We start from the raw sequence: 17,701 nt of genomic DNA, 5'->3' as shown, positions 1-17,701 counted from the left end.
ATCAGATTTAGGAATCTATATAACATCAGAAGTGGATGATGAACACTAAGCTGGCACAAAACCAGTGATAACCCATTTTAAGCATAACAAGACATAGAGGTAGAGCAGTTCCCTATTTCTTCCATTAATACTGGTGGATTGAGGAGCTTTCTCTGCTTCTACAGCCTGACTGACCTGACCAGAATTTTCCCCGGGCTTCCAGCGCAGCAGAGCCCACATGAATCCTACCAAAGTCAGCTCCTTCAGTCCCTGAATATGATGCAGAAATGCCCCATGGCAATATGAAGAACTGACCTATAGGGATTCTAGAGAAACTGACCAAAGACCAAACCCTGTCTATGACTCACCCAGCAAAGGTGCCAGGTGCATGAAAAAGCTGGTACAACCTGGACTGAGTCTTCACTGGCTCTGCCTCCTCAGCAACTCGACTGCCGTTCATGGACCAATGCACTTACTTGTATTGGACAAGACATCACTGGGGACCCGCAAGCTGAAATCCTTCTTTGGCAAAAACCCCTTGTGAGGCTGGTAAAAAGTTGTCTATGTGAAGAGAAGCTTCAGAACCATTAGCATTCTCCACCATAAAAATACAAAGAAAACAGATTAATAAAATAACCCCCCCAAAATATTATAAAGTGATACCTGCCACTAGGAGTATCAACTGTCAACCAGAGCATAACATACATACTCCAGGCTATCTTAGAGATCCTTCAGGATTCTGCACTGCTCATCATTCTCCCTCCAGCAGCAGCTCTTGAACCACTGGAAGGGCAATGGTCTAATTTACCACTGGCCTTGCTTAGCTGTCTGTACTAGTCAGCCATCCTCCCTTGGATGCAATGGGATGAGATCCTACATAAGAGCCTTTTAGGACAACTCCTTTCTACTTGCCCTTGTTTGCTGCCTACAGACCTGCCCTCAGCAAAGATCTCCTCGGTATTTCTCCTGTCCAATCAAATCAGACACTCTGAGCTCAATGCTCTCTTTTTATCCTTCCACTTCACACAGGGAAATGGGGAAGAAGAGCTGAGGGGGCAAAGGAATGTGAATATTTTGTTCTGCTCTGTAAAATGAAAATCAACAGGGGATGTTGTGCTGTTTTATGGAATTTTGTTTTAAATCCCTTCATAAACGTCATCTATTTTCTACAACTAATTTAAGAACCTCTTTTTCACCTATAAGAAACTCCCACCTCCTGTAATCTGTTATTTCTGGTGCATCCCGGTATTCCACACAAACTGCTCCTCAGGTCTGAACTCCATTTCTGCATTGACACTACCCACTGGTACACCAAAAAAAGCATCCTTCTCCCCAGGGCAGACACCCACTGCTATACCATTTTTCCCTAAGAAAACCCCCATGTTTCTTTCATGTATCCTTCAATTGCTATTAACAACCAACTACTCCCACTCTCATATATGAGCCTATATATGCCCTGCATGTTGTACATCAGGATGAGACTACGAATTCCTCCAGGCAGGCATCTGCTTAACCTACGTGTTCTAAAAAAAATGGGGATTGGGTCAGACTGGTTTGTTTTCAGCTGAGGGGGAGACAGGCAGAAAGAAAGAAAATAGCCATAAGATAAGGGTGAAAAGGGAAAACAAAGGACAGTGGAATGAAGGTAAGAAAGGAGACATGGAAAGGATTGCTGAGGAGTGGGACTAGAGAGCCAGCTAATATATTTGATGAAAATGCAACATTAGCAAGCACAGTATGATTTGACAAGTGTGAACAAGCCTACACCAATGTTAAAAAGCACTACATCTGGCAATGTGTCAATGTTTAAGCAGCACTTCCCCTCTCGTTCCCATGCTGGGATTCTGCATCCTTGATATTCCCTCAGATCCACTTCTAAGCTGCTTAGGTCTACAGGAATAGGTGGACTGGACAGAGGACAGATATAAATTGGTTGCAATTACAGTTCCTATCACTCCCTCCCCAGGTTACCCTGTTACAAAAGAAGAGAGCAGCAAAACACTGCACAACGCTGCTACACCCCCAAACACAGGGAATCACTCAAACCAGAAATGTTGGGGTTAACCACATGGCATTTAACCTACCTATCCCCTTGTGTGTATTCCTTTTACTCCAGCAAATACATGGCAATGAGATCACTTGTCTTTTGGAACGCAGCAACAGTTCTGGGGCACTAAATTCAGCAGCTGCAGAGCCTGAACTGGAGCACGATACATATGTGAAAGGAATTTTTAACTCTCCTCTCGCAGCTTTCTTCAGGAGCCCAGGTTGATGTTTTCCTTAAGGAAAACCAGGCTGCTCCCCTGTTCCTGTGTGAGAAAGCCTGTGTGTAGATACACATGCGGATCTGATCACTGCAGTTACTAGCACATGTTACCAACATGCACATACACAAGATACACATTTGCTTTTCTCAGGGACATTAACCTCCCAGATTTGCTGCATGTTAACACTTTTTAGGTTTATCCCATGTTATTTTCAGCTGAGGTTTGTACCTTCTCCTACAATTGAACCTGCTCAATCCCAGCATTTTGTTCCTTTTACCTATGGGTGCGTTGGTGGGTATCCATCATTCCAGCCAAGGACAGCAGGTCTCACCCTCCTACCTCAGTACAAACTAGAGCTCTGTACTGAATAACACAAACTACCAAATCTCTTTTGCACTTTGCTTTTGGAGCTATTATAGAAACAAAATATGAATCCTCAATATTTCATCCTGCATGTACATGACCTGCATCCAGTATTGTACATTGTCAATTGAAAATAACCAAACCCACGGCAATCCAAACTTCCTGTTACTTATCAAGCTTTCACTCCTGTAAAGCTCATACGAGCAGATTGTTTTTAACTCTCATATGTTAAAGCATTTGGAAACTATCAGTCATTTGGAGGGGAGAGAGAAGAAAGGAAATTCCCAAGGTTTTGCATGCAGGGACAGATCCAGGCCCTGGTTAACAGGTGCAACTGGTGTTGTTTTTGCCAGATGTATTCTTGCTTCCAGCAGGACAGGGCTGAAAAATCATGGGCCTAATAAACCAGATTTATCATGGAGACAAAAATAGTCGCTGTCTCCTCGGCACTGCGCGTCCTGTGCAGCTGAGGAGCTCCTCACAACTCTCCTGGTTTTGACAGTAAAACGGTTCCCATGGCAACACCATCTGATGTCACAGAAACAACGTCCATGAGGTCATAAATCCTTCCAAGGAAACCACAGAAGAGGCTCAAAACTTTACAGATCTGTGATGGGAGGTTAATATTGGCTTCTTTGTCCTCTATGCCACGGTCTCACTCGCCCGCCTTTTTCTTCCCCCCTCCTAAATATTTTATTAAACAAAAAAGTGGAAAGATTTGTCCCAGGAATTTCCTGTTGGCTCTTGTCCAGAGAGCAGAGAATACCAGCAGTAATGTGAACAATGCAAGTTCCTCCTGGGCTTGCTTCAAGCAAGCTTCCAAGTCCTTTTCTAACTTGGCTGCAATATGACAGTGCTTTGGAGAGGTTACTGGGCTCCACAGCCAGGGGTTTGTACAGAAACACTGCAGTTTTCTCCTTCCCCCCTTCTCCCAGTTACAGGAAACCAATAGTTCGTGTTAGTGAAATAAACATCCTACTACCACACAGTGGAGAGTACTTTAAACGAGTCTCTTTGCAAGCTGAAAAGACAAACATGCATCTGCTGTCGGAGGAAATGCAGGACATTGCCAATGTAGGTGAGATGAAACTGTCAGCCAAAGGTTATGTCAGTGGTCAGGCACAGGCGTTCCAAAGGGAAGAGCCGAGAGCACATGCAGAGAGCAGGTAGTTGTGAAATAACCTGCTTGCTGTTTGATTCCTGACCAGCAGTCAAACGTGCCCTCCAAAAGCAGCATGCCAGCAGCCCTTGTGCACACACATGCCTGTGTGCAGACACATGCTGCTTTCTCCTTCTCTCCACCTTGGCAGCACCAACCCGTTGTCCTCCTGTAACTATCATCTTTTCTTCCCTGCACCCCAGGAATCAGGCATCTATTAAGTGGTTTGTAGAGTTTAAGGAAAGAATTAGCCAGCTCATCAAGAATCTGCCTTCCCAGTCAAGAGGGAGATGTCAGCAGGCTTTCAGGTCATGTGAATAAGATTTGAAGAACTGAATTTTTAATATGTTTTATATGTTAATGCATATTTAAGAGTACAGACGTGTTTTTCACAGCTTCCATCCAAGGATCTCAAAACATCTTTAAATGGGGTTTTAGCTTAGACTTCATTCTTTAATGAGGTAATGCAAAAGACATTCTACCAGCGAGAGATGTATTCAAGCTCCCAAATAGAGCATGGTGGCAAAAAGAACCAAACAACATCTTATTGTCAAGCCCAAACACCCCAAATTTACCAGTCAGGAACTTGAAAAGATACTTGCTTGAATTAGAGGCTGTATTAACAAGACTACTTTTTAGGGTGACTTTTTATTCCCAGCCTTAGCAGTGCACTGAGTTGCTAGTTCAAGCTTTTTCCCCCAGCTGAGAAAACCAGGAGTGTACCCTTGATGTAATGAAATAGATTTCACATCTTTGCATTACTTCAGGAGCTGGGACTGTTGGAATATACAACTATCCTGAGACTCAATAAAATCCTGAGAGCTGGCAGCACCGTGTTTAGGACAGGAAGTAATGAGTGGTAATGCCTGCACTCAAAACTCCAGGGATAGGTAGAACACTGTTACTAAAGTATGAATTTACACCAGGCTGTGCTTGAATATGCTCTCTAAATAAAAAAAAGGACGTCTCTTAGGACCAGAAGAGGCAGCAGTTCTATGTGTGTAATACATCATTATCAACAAACACCTCATACTTCAGCGTCTCCTGAAGCGATGCTGAAGCTGCAGGTCAGAACTGGCTTTGGGAAGACTTTCTTCTCTACCTTTGCCTCCTGCACTGTCTGGCATTCATCTGAGAAAATCCTGACTCAGAACAGAGATAACAGTATCACCACACAAACACTATGGCTTTTATGCTAGTGGGATGTAATAGAGTAATGCAAAGTATTGCAATCAACTGTGAATAGTGGCTAGACCAGACACAACCCCTCTCCAACCACCTATTTAGTAAGTGGAAGTTACAATAACTATACTATATCATGATGCCTACAGGTACAGATTACTTTGCCATAACAACTAAACATATTTATAAGGTGGAAACGGGTGGTGGGGAAGTGCCTGGATGTGTATTTCAGGCTGCTTTGTCTGTGGAGTGGAATTTCAGGCAGGGCTGTGGCCATCCTTTGGATGTTGGCAGCAGAGGGTAATCACCAGTGCTGACCTAAGAGTGCTATATATATACACACTTATAGCACACACGTGGTCATGGAAACCACCACAAAACTCCTGTATTTTCAAAACTATGATACACATTTCAAACTATTACATAAAGTGGCTTTATACTTCCCTGCTAGGGTGCACTACCCTCTTCCTATACCATTCACAGCATAGTTACTATAGTAACTAATGCATTGCAAAAGAGAGGAAGAAGCTAAAATAAAAAAAACCAAAACCAAAACACCAACCTTAAAACACGATGGAAACCAAAGAAAGGAACTGTCTTTACAAAGCCAAAATACACACTGGGAAGAATGCAAGCATAGCTTTATGGCCATTGCTTTGGAACTATCAGCACTGTCTCACTCAGGATGTTGTCACCTGAATTCATGGCAAACGTTTAGCCCTACAAGTGCTGTGGCACTTGGCACTGCAGGAGCTGGGCATACCTGGACTTCATGACACAAAGATGTTGTTGCCTTCATCAAGATGCAGAACTGCATAAAGAATTTCCTCCATCCTCCAAATTAATACTAGAAGCATTAAAATCCATGGAAATCTCCACAGCTTGTATCACATGGAATGAACTTTGGGAGGGGAGATCTGTTTCCGAAATCCATGAAGAGCTTAAAATTCCACATTTTCAAAATTTATGTGCAAAGCTTTAGCAGGGAAGTGTGGGAGTGACAGATCAACACACAAAGTCATAGAAACTGTTACATATTACATACTAAAGAGAAGAAACTGCAACAGAACATAAGGTTCTCTCAACTCAGGGATTAAAAAAGCTTTATGCATCACTTTACCTGCGTGTAGCTGTATATTCACACAGTGCAGAGTCTGATTTTCCACTACCACATGCAAATCTTCATGTAAAACTACTTTATCAGGAGTGTACTTCTTCCCATTGCCGTTCTACAACTACACACAATGCAAATTAGCTGTGGGACAGTAAAACTAGGTACAAAAAAAGGAATTCAAGAGCTTCAACTAATTCAATTTTCTGCTGCTTAAGGATATTCCTGATAAAGCCTATAGCTCTCTGTGTCAGCACTTCTCTTTCCTCAGCCTTCTTTGATACTTCCCCATAGGAAAGCTATCATTTAGCACCTTATGGTTAAATTATTATTCTGTCCCTTGGTGTCTCCATGACACTGTCAGGAAAAGCCACTCTCCCCCTCATATAGTGGAGAGTCATTTCAAGGATGCTTCTTGCAGCTGACATTTCCCAACCACCTTTTAGAGGATGTGAAAAGCAGCACGAACGGTTTCTGCTACATCTCTTGGGACTGGATAGGCTTAGCTATAAGGCATTCAAAAAGCCCCATGTCAACCACAACAAGCCAATCCATTTGGCTCAAAAGCAGACACAGAATACATGGAAAACCGCCATCACCATCAGTTAAATCAAAAAACATAGCAAACCACTTGGAAACTTTCTAAGACTTCTTTTCATTTTGCACATATTTTACAAACCTCAGAAATCGATCCAAGTTTGAAAACAAAGGTTTTGCCACCAGTTCTTTTCAATGGCTGCAGCAAATGGGGCAGTGAAGTCAGTCTCAGTGTACTTCAGGTATCTAAGCCTTTTATCCCACTAACCATTGAACTAATGGGTACAGAAATGACCCTTGAACAACCAGTGAGGGAAGCTCCGCACAGGAACCTGACTTGTATCCCCTTGCTCCCTCCTTACCTACAACCTCAGTGGTAGATTTTAGACTTTTACTACAAGAAGGAAAGAAACTGCATTTCCCAATCAGCCAAACCGAATCACATAAAAAGCACCCGACAAAATGTTCTGAGCTTTTCCCAGTGAACCTGGATTGACAAGTTCACCTGTATTTCTCATTCCTTTTGATTTTTTCCTTCCCCTCCACACACAGCAAAGATAGCACATCCTCTTCAGACAGTCTAATATTTTTTTAATCAAAAGGAAATTAAAGAAGAGGCAATGATGTACATCCCTTCTGGGGAAAGGAGAAGCTTCATTCCTCTCCTGTCTTAAAATAGCCTGATTGAACTACAATATTTGCATTACAATTCTGGGTCAGCTGCACCATGGGATTCCGGTGCAGATCTGAGCCTTGTTTAGTTTTTATTTTCAGCCTTGTAGATTTTTCACATTATATCCATTCTGCTGCACATTCCTCCTGATATTCTATATCAGTGCAGTTTGGAACAATTGGAGAGATTTACTCCCTGGATATTTGGAGGAGGAAACAAGGCCTGCGGCAGTTTTATTCACTGGAAGTGGAAATCTTTGCTGCAGAGGATCAGGTGTCAAAGGAGACAAAAGAGCCTTTGATTCTTTTCAAACATGGATTCACATTCTGATATTCCTTACTTCTGTATCAAATCATAGCACTCTTCAGCAGTCTGGGTTTTACCTGCAGTATAGAAAATGAAGACCAAGTCACACTTATAAGGTGTCATCTGGTAAAACATCCCTGTCAACAACCACTGAACAAACATCTCCTCTAGCTCAGCACAAGTTTCCAATTCATTTCACCCTCTTCACACACTGTATGTCAAATTCTTGAGCATAGTTTTATCAGACTGATTTGCAAGCTTATTCCCTGGGTAACTCCTGATCTGGTGACAGGTCTTGGTGGGTAGTCCATGACTACACTTCAAGCTGAGTGACTTAGTAACCTGCAGGAGGTGGTTTTGGACTTCTCTTTTGGCAGCAGTGACTCCAGGTAATTCACAGACCTTCCCAGGGCCCATCTACGTAGGGCTGCTTTTCCTCCTCAACTCACTCCACCAGTTTGTGTGTAAGAAGCAGAGCACTTGGTGAGCACAAAGGGGAATTCTGAGTATTAATTAAAGCTATTTAAAAGCATTCACTGAAAGGCGCTGCAAGAATTATCTGCCATGTACTAAAAGAGTGAACAAATCCATACAATGACAAAAATTAGAGACTGAAGAGACTATCTGGTCCCTAATCCTGAGCAGCGCAGCAATTAGTGTATTCTAAGAATGTTATTCAGCCTTAGCCAGTGACTGTGCTTCTATTACTTCTATCATATTTCTTAGAAATGTGCTTCTCTCTACGCTGACTCAGAGGCAAGAACAACTTTCATCATCTCCTTTTACCTTGAGAAATTACACTCCTTTGTATCATCTTTAATAGGTTTTCCCCAGAGTTTTTGCCTTTGGGATTTATGCTGCGTGTTCTGGGGTGGATATTGCAACCTCCCAGCATTTGTGACTGTCTGAAACATTTTTGATTATCAGCCCATTGCTCTCTTAACATTTCTCTTCCAAGCTGCACATAAAAAAACTCTTTTGATTTGCCTTCATGACTCACACCTCCAGATATTTCATCGTTTGAGTTGATGCTGATACGATTTTCCCCTACTTTGTGAAAACTCTTCTTGTCCTAGAACTTGTACACAGACTACAATACATTTTAGGGAGGAAATCACTGCACAAAATCTGACTGGAGCAAATGAAAAAGAATACAATCATTTTTTTTCCAGAAGAAGCCAATGTTCCTGCCTCTGTGCCACTGACAAAGACATTTTATTTTCATTAGATAGCTTGTCCTTACCACACTGCTGTAATTTCAAAGTGAACCTGCTGGTGTACTCATCTTCCTTTTCTGAGAAGGGAAAACGCTAGGATTTAGTTTGATAGCAAAAAATCTTGCTATTTATTAACGTAAGATATGGTCTAGACAAAGCCAAGCAGCTGATGAAGTGCAATTACTTTCATGATCCATTGATAATACATGTGCATGTCCTGTTGTTTTTGGTATTCCTTTATAGTCATTACTGGTACACTGATACATAGGAACCTCACTCACTCATTCCAATACGAGTGTGATCTGTGTCACGCAAACAGAGGGGGAAAAAGAGCCACTGGGCACTACTCCAGCTTCGTGTCTGTAGAAGACGTTTGATTTGCTGTAATATTAATTTCTGATGAAGGAGCCAGAACATGACACACACCAAATCGATTAAAAGCTGGCTGATAGGGCTTAAAATGGAAAAAGGCTCCCCCTCACACCCTGCCTGACATGAGTCTTTGCTTGGAGTGTCTTCTTTATACATAATATATATTCTACAGCAACAAAAAAAGATCCTTTTTGAAGCTACCTACATATGTACACAAAACAAGTCTTTCCCACTTCCCCTTTCCCTCTGTCTCACTGTCACACACACAGCTGAGACCTGAGACCGAAAAGCCACAGTTACCTCCTCAGCAGAAAACAGCAACAGCATTTCATGTATATTAATGAAGCCACATTAAACATCTTTCACTGTGACTGAGAAAAAACAGTGTTTGAAACCCGCGAGTTGCTGCGGGGAGGGGGGAGAGAGAAGGAGGAACATTATAGAAATAAACACAACAACAGCCTGAACGAGCCAAGGGCAACACACAGATTTTTCGCTTCCCTCACGCTCGCATCTGTAATGGAGAGAACACATCACAAGTCTCATCAGGTTCTGTATCTGCCTATGAACATGATACTCTTGAGTACTTCTTTATGGTTTAATTTTGGGTAATGTTATCGTTGCTAATATCCACTTAGAAGCATGGAATTAAAATGTTTTTTTGTTACTACCATCATCTTCTTCTGTTTGGCAGACTGATTATTCAGTCTTCCTTCCTAATGGGACTTGAAAGGAATATGATGTGCGATGCTTTTTGTGCCCGAGGTGTCTCTGCTCCGCGTTGCCCAAGGTGGTTTCATGGTTAACTTTCACTCCCTCTGCTGGCTCGCAGGCATCAGAGCACAAGCACTATTTTGTTTAGGTCCTATAAAAAATGAAATGTGTTTACTATGACTTTTATATAAAAACCATAGTATTTAAAGGAAATTCCTAGCACATTAAACCAGTTCTGGATACACAGTGTTTACGTATTCTCGAGTTTGAATGTTTTAATTTCCCTGGACCTTCCAAGTCACTCTTCAGGGCTTCCAACCAGCAATGTAGACAGCCCAAGGCTGGCAGCCCAACAGTCAACACTGTGTTCACTGCCAGCCTCAGATTCCATGTCATACTGAGAGTCTTAAACCAGCCAACTTTTACAAGAAAAAGAGTATATTTGACATCATTATCAGCCAAGACTATGAAGATCCCTTGGAGAAAATCAACAACAGTTTAAACTGTAAAGAGATAAGTATGAAAGATGGATGATGAGCAATCCAACAGTGTGTAGAAGGAGGAGACCAAGTAATCCCCTGAAAAGCAAGGCAAGCTCAAATTGAAAGATTCAGTCATGCAGCCTACAACAAAGTGTTGCCAACAACAGACATGACTCCTGGTGATAACACAGCCCTCTCAGTCCATCCTTCATGGCTCTTTTTTCCTTAGTAATTGTGGAATTCATGCATATAAAACCAAGGATACTCTCAACCATTTTGCAGCATTATGCAAGAACAATCTCACTATCTGCATTTAAAATACAAAGGTCTTTTTCAACCTTACAGCTGGCCCTTCTGCTTTTCCATCATCGCAGCTGACAGCGCTGACAAGTTTATCTATCTTAACTGGATTCTCCCTAGCTCAGCAATAATTGCTGACGAGTATCTCTCTGCTTTCAAAACAAGCTGAACACTGGGTTTGCTGCAAAATCCTGTCTGGAGTGATCACAGGATCCTGTACTCACCCTGGATCTGTTCTAGAAGAGTCTGGTTTTATTTCTGCTCTTCTCCAAGATAGAATCACATCTCCAACAGCGAGACCAGCTCCCCCAGGGCTGCTTGCAGAGGAGCCTGGGAACCCACTGACATGCTGATGCAAGAAGCACTGACCTTCCATCACACTGTAGGTCACCTTCTGTCGAAGCCTTCCTAATACTGGGAAGATGCCAACAGCCCTCCTTGGAGTTGCTGGGTCAGTGTCAGCAACACCAAAATACAAGACTTTGGATCAAGAGATGTGGACACAAACTTGATACAACATTCTCTCAGTATCTATGGCAAAATGTACAGACAACCTGGTGGATAAAAAGAGAGAAAGCTCAAAAAGGATCAATTAACACCTTCTCATCACTTAAAACTCACAGCTGTTGCTCTGAGGTGGTCTGTTTGCAAATGGCAGCATGCAGAGATGGGAAAACTGTAATGTCACATTGAAAGAGCAGTCACCACCAGCCACCACAACCAGTAATGACAGAAAAGCTTCCAGGAGCTACAAAACCTTAGGGCCATAAGAGATGTCTACACACAAAGGTTATGGTAATGACAAACAGACCTAATGCATTGCGTTCAGAACAAAGCAAAATCCAGGCCTGTCACACACACGTGAAAACACTGCTGGAAGGCTGCAGAGACAGAAAATCAGAAATGAAGTATTTTAAGGAGTCTTTTAAAATGACTGTATTTTTCAGCTCCTTAACAGATCCCATCAGGTCAGATACATGCATACAGAAGAAGTACAGACACACAGAAGTACACGCATACATACAGCTGGGAACGTTCTGAAAATGGTCCCTGTAGTTAAACCCTGGTTTGAGTGGCTTTTTAAGAGGCAGACACATGCAGCAAGAGTATGGTTTAGGTATGTTCCTAATGTCCCCAATACCAACATCACCCAGCAGGTCAGTGCCCACTGACTGCAGTGGCTGCTCCTACAAGGTGACCTTCTGCTCTCTTGAGGTGGCAGTAACATGATCTCTGCAGAAGTACACAGCTCATCTCAGAAAGTCACTGCAGACAGAACCGTAAAGACCAAAACTGAGGAGCTTTGCGTTCAATAGACTAAATGAAGCCCCCTTGAGGCAAAAGTACTACTAAACTACCTCCAAGATGAGTCAAAAGTCACATGGGACTCTACGTGACTAGAGTAAATAGGTAGAAAGAGTCTATGTAAATAGGTAGAAAGAGTCTATCGCTTTTAGGGGCCAAACATTAGCCCATAGGTCATACATTCTTCAAACCCTAGTGTCTACAACACTGACAGGCACACATTAAGAAATAACTTGTACCCAAAAGGAAGTACAGCTAAGTTTACCACTATTTTATATATTAACTTCACTGGACAAGCACTGTATAGAGTGCAGCTTGAACTACCTGCCACATCCTGGCAACCTAACACACTTGAACGGATGGTACTTCACTTGAGACTGCTGCCAGACTCCCCTGTGTTGGCATAAAGGTTGAGAAAGACTTGCTCAGCATTTACCTTGGCTCTGTAGGATCAGTACAGAAGCATGTGCCAATATGGGACCAGGCCAAATGTGTAATCTGAGTAGTTTAGAAACAGCCCTTCCTACATTTCAGTCATCCTAATCTCATGGAGTCATGCTTTGGATCCCATTTTGGAGCAAGAACTCCGTGTCTAAATGAACAGATGCACAAGAAGAAAAAGATGCACAAGAATGAACTTTCCTGGCCTTCTTCCACTCTGTCTACAGTAGATGGACAGAAATGGGGCAGAACAAAGCCTAAGCCCACCACAAGCCCAAAGGTACAACCTAGTATAAAATCATGGAATCACATCCTGAAAGAGCCCTTTCTTCCAGTCCTCCCTGCTCTGCACCAACATCGACTTGTGCTTATACAAATTCTTCTGAAATCCTTCAACTTCCCCAAGAAATCTATTTCAGCACTTTATTACCCTTATAACTTAAACAAATCTTGCCTGAGGCTTCCCTGCCCAGCTGTAGACTGGTTTTTCTTATTCCACCCACCACGAATTGAAGAAAAATGGATTCCTTTCCTCTTTACATCAGCCTTTTATGCACTTAAAGACTAGTACCAGGTCCCTTTAATATCTGCATGAAGAATTGTATTTCTGTTTGCTTCAGAGAAAGGACCAACACCACTTGCAGAGTCTTCCCCAGGTTACTGAGCTCTAAATCTCCACTAGTAACCTGCACATCCAGGTATCTTCACCTTGTTCCATTCCAGGAGTTCAAGACCATGAACACCTCTACCAATCTTACTTGTCAAGTTGGATCTCATGCAGGTGCAGGAGGCCCTATGGGAAAGAAGGGATGGACAACTCTCAGGCCTGAATTTGCCATTCTACTTCACTGATTTTGAACGTGATAGAGTCACAGCTGTTTATGGTGCTGCAGCTTCAACTCCTGCTGTTCCAGCTGGGATCAGTTGCCTGCCAAAGTGTAAAGCAGTTGGAAACTTTGTGGTGTCTGGGACACAGGCTTTATATTCACTGGAATTGTGTAGTTTGCTGCACATAAATCAGACATGCTAGAACTGATGATTCCTTCCTCTGTCCTTGTGAAGACCCTGGAGGCCACTCTCAGGTCCATACTACTGTACAGTGCAAAGTCCACAGAGAAAGTAAAACGTAGACAGCTGAGAAATCCCTCCTCAGTGCCAGTTCATTTATTCATTTACCCAACCACTGCACATTGCAGCTTCATTCAGCAGAACTCATTGTAGTGAGGAATAGATTCCAGGTAGTAATTCTGCTTTTTCTGTGCTGCATTGAATGCTGAAGTTAGAAATGCTCAACAAAAGGATTTCTTCTGATGTAGGCACAAAACACAACTGGAACACTCAATAATACTGTAGGTCTTACAAATGGGAAACAGGACAGCAGTGACTGAGGTCTGCCCCGTAACTTCAGCTGAAAAGACACACAGATCTGGGAGGACCAAATCACAGTGTCACAAGTCCAAATCCATGTTTGCTGCAGAGCCACTAGTGCTTCAGGGGGTTGAATGAAAACTCTTCATGTGAACTCTTCTGAACCTCAGGATCACTGAAATAAACACCTACTTTTTTGTAGGCACACTGCAGAGTAATAAACAGTTAACATTTAAAGGTTTTAGGGTTTAACTAAGTAATCAGGGGGACACTGGTGATCCCAAACTAAGTGAAAACTGAAGGTGGGGATTACCTCCTGCAACCTGCTCAAAATAGAGTAAAAATAACAGGAATCCTGATGAAATACAAAAAGCCTTGCTCCTCCACAGTGATCCTGGAACAGCAGAGCATGAGTGCAGTGAAAGGGATTGCACTTGCTGGTAGTGCATTAGTGCTCCATCACCTCTGCTGCTGAGGTGAACCATTACTTACTCAAAGTGCTCTCTCGGCATCGCCTTCTGGGACAACGTACCCATCACTTCTGAAGGGTAGTTTGGAAGATTCTATCCTTTCTGTTGGACAGTCCTCTGGGTTTCCACACCTCATGCATTATGGATAGGATCTTAATGGAGACTGGCTGTCTAAGCACTAGTTGCTGAGCCTCTCAGCTCAGAATAGGCATTGCTGCTCGGTGCTTTCTGCTTCTCCTTCATCTTGTGTATGTCAGTTAGACTCAAATTTGTTTTCTGTTCTGTCTGAACCCCATTAAAACCCAGTTCTGCTGATTACCAACAGCTTTCTCTAAATGAAACTCCTTTCCCTGTAAAGGTTCTCCCAGATTCAGAGGCAAATCAATCTGCAGTTACCTGACATGTTGCCAGCCCATGCCACTTGGAGTGGTCCCCTCACTTGGTACTGAGCCTCCAGCTCACTGTCACCTCCTTGGTGCTTTGCAACTTGCCACTGTGTTGTACATCTCTGCCTTGCCCAACCAAAAATGACAGCTCTTGGACATAAATGCCCTCAAATGACATCTCTTTAGTGTAACACAATACCAGAATGTTCCCTCTAGTACTGGCCACACAGGCATTAGCTCTAAGAGTCAGTGGTCTCTGCAAACGCATCGATGGTTTACCTCCAGACAGAAACTTGCTTATAATGTATTAGTCAGTATCAATAGTTAACTAATATCTAATAACTTCTTAGTGAAGAGTCTCCTGAATTACAATGAAACTTTGTAGCTATGTCCTGACCTTCTTTAGCTAAGGAACTTGGGATATTTTAGGAAGGTTTATGCTCACTGTTGTTACAGATATAGAGGAATGGGTTTATGTTTTCTCTTAGAGAGAAGAAAGAGGCAGAAGAGAAATCTTGTTCTTGCAGAACACCAATAACCTCAGTTGTCTATGACTCCTTGGAAAAGAAAAGAAATAGCTTCCAGAGGGAGCAAGGAGGCTCTCTTCATCATGTCTTTTCCTGGGGATTACTCTAGCTGGTAAAACCAGCTGTTGTTTTGCAAGTTATGTTAGTGCAGCTTGGTAACAGACACCAAAATTGCCTACCTTCCATGAACAGAGGAACTTCTGCTTTCTCCTGGCTGTTCAGCCATCCCTGTTCTTTACTACAAGTGGATATCAAAACTATTCCTATTAAGATACAACACACTTTGACAAACAAGTGGCAACAGAAGGTACTTCAGATACGGACAATGACAGAGCTACCTTTGAAATCAGGCAATCTGAGTAATGCTTGAACTGCAGTACGTTGATGCTGAGACTGTTTCTACAGTCATGTTGAAGGACTGATGCAGACAGGAACATTTCTCTCCCCAGAGAGGCTCTGTTGGGAAAAGGCTGATTCCCTCTTGAAGTGAAGGAACCATACAATGATCTCATCTGGAAGTGTGTTTGCTAACATATTACTTGCTGACAGGTGCATTTTACTTGTAATGTTCTTAGCACAGTAAAGCATGTACCAAAAAGCACAATGGGATGTCCTCCTCCTGAGTTCTCACCTGAAGGTTTTTATATGGAGGGATTTCCCTTTTTATCAGCCCCATATAAAGGCAGCAGTAGAAACACTTCAGGCTGTTCACAGAAATGACACCCAACCCTTCCTGAGCTGCTCTGGTTTTACTGTCTGGAACCCACCCTCAAAGAAGCAACAGAGTCAGACAAAAATGATTAAGAAGCCACAATAGAGGTACAGGAAGTAATTAAAACTTACTTGGTAGTTAGAAACGGTGAACTCTTTGGAGCAAGACTATGTTTGGCTATTGTAAGAACTGCAGCAGGCCTTTCTTGAGCAATATGAATGAGCAGCAAATGTAGTAAAAAAGTAGTAGATGATATAATGATAGTATGAAAGTTGTACATTATCTGTACAACAGCTAAAAATAATAGTATTTTATAAAATACACATATGGAATTGTAGCATGATAAACTGTGAAAATAGGCAATAAATTATCTTATGATTCAACCCTGGCTACTCACCTGTGCTCTGTACACTAACCCTCCTCCCTAAGGATTTATCCTATTCCAGACTCTAGGAAAAACAGTTGCTACTTAAAATATAGACTAGGAGAAACTGTCAGAAGACTTTGGCTTTCCTTTCTCTTCCCCTAGTTATACAGATCCACAGTGCAAGATGGTAGCAGTCATTCTTGAGGTAATGCTGTTTAAAGGTCTGCTGCTCTGATCCTTGAAGGCTGGATATGGATATGAAAAGCAACTGGCCCATTGCTAACCAGTCCAAGGAAAGGTCTAATTCCTGAGAAAGGAGAAGCAACCTCGAAGCACTTCCATTTAGCCACTGGTTCCAGCTAAACAAAGCTTCCTCCTCACATCATGATGGAGAAAATCAGGGCCGCTGCTTTTTCCATCTATGAGCGACAAAACTTGGTTTAAACTGTGGCTGCAGCCTCTGGGCATCAGCAAAGTTCATCCGAGTTCAAAAGAAGGTAGAAAGCCATATTTACTTTGGGGAAATCCTGAGTAAAAATAGCATGTGTGTGTGCTCTGCAACACATGCACACTGAGCTCAACACATCTGGGATGTGTAAGACCTCTGTAGCTTGCTTGCAGCACTACCTGCTGTTCTGAACAGGCTGCTGGACAGCTGGAAATCCAGGGAAATGGATAAAACCCTCAAATACCATTCAAATGATATAATTTGGAGAGGGAAAAGACAACAAAGTCAAGATGACACACATATATGGTTGTCTTAAGATGAGGAGATAGCACTAGTTACTCCTTACCTTAGGCAAGGTCAAATACAGAAGTCCAATTTTCCTTAGTGTAACAGCACTTTTCTTTCTTAGTTCCCTTCACCGGCTGTTCCTGTTACTTTCTTAAAGCTTTCAGCACTTAAAGACCCTCTATCCTCAAAGATATGTATGACAGAGACTTACTGCTCCCTGGGTGAACGTTTTCACATTGGAATAAGCATATCCATATGGTGTGATATGCTGGGGTAGCTAGAGTAAGGAATCACACCTCTGTGGGTTCGTAGGCAGGTCAGCAGAAGCTCCTAGTGGGCAAGGCCAGGAAGACGGGCTCCATCACCCAGCCTAAAAACCCCCAGGATGACACTCTTTTCCTTCTAGATCTGGGAGCACAAGGTAGTCTTTCAGCGTTAAGCTCTTTTTCAAACCTTAAGGAGCAGGTTGGACAGAGTCTTGGGCAACATGGTCTAGTGTGAGGTGTTCCGGCCCATGAGAGGGGGTTGGAACTGGATTATCTTAAGGTCCTTCCCAACCCAAACCATTCTAGGATTCTATGATATCCTCCTGTTCTACACCCTTGACCAACACAGAGTCAACCAGTTTCTAATGAACTCTGAAGTACTGATTTCCAGGTCTGATGAATTTTTAGATAAGAGCTTTATGATCAAACACAAAGGCACTTTTGAAAGCATGGAAATGAAG

The sequence above is a fragment of the Neopsephotus bourkii genome, unplaced genomic scaffold (genome assembly GCF_033783945.1).
Source record: "Neopsephotus bourkii isolate Nb327-2 ecotype Australia unplaced genomic scaffold, CSIRO-AGI_Nbou_v1 NB_1542, whole genome shotgun sequence".
NCBI lineage: Eukaryota > Metazoa > Chordata > Aves > Psittaciformes > Psittacidae > Neopsephotus > Neopsephotus bourkii.
The sequence above is the reverse complement of the archived record's forward strand: the minus strand, read 5'-3'. Positions refer to the sequence as shown.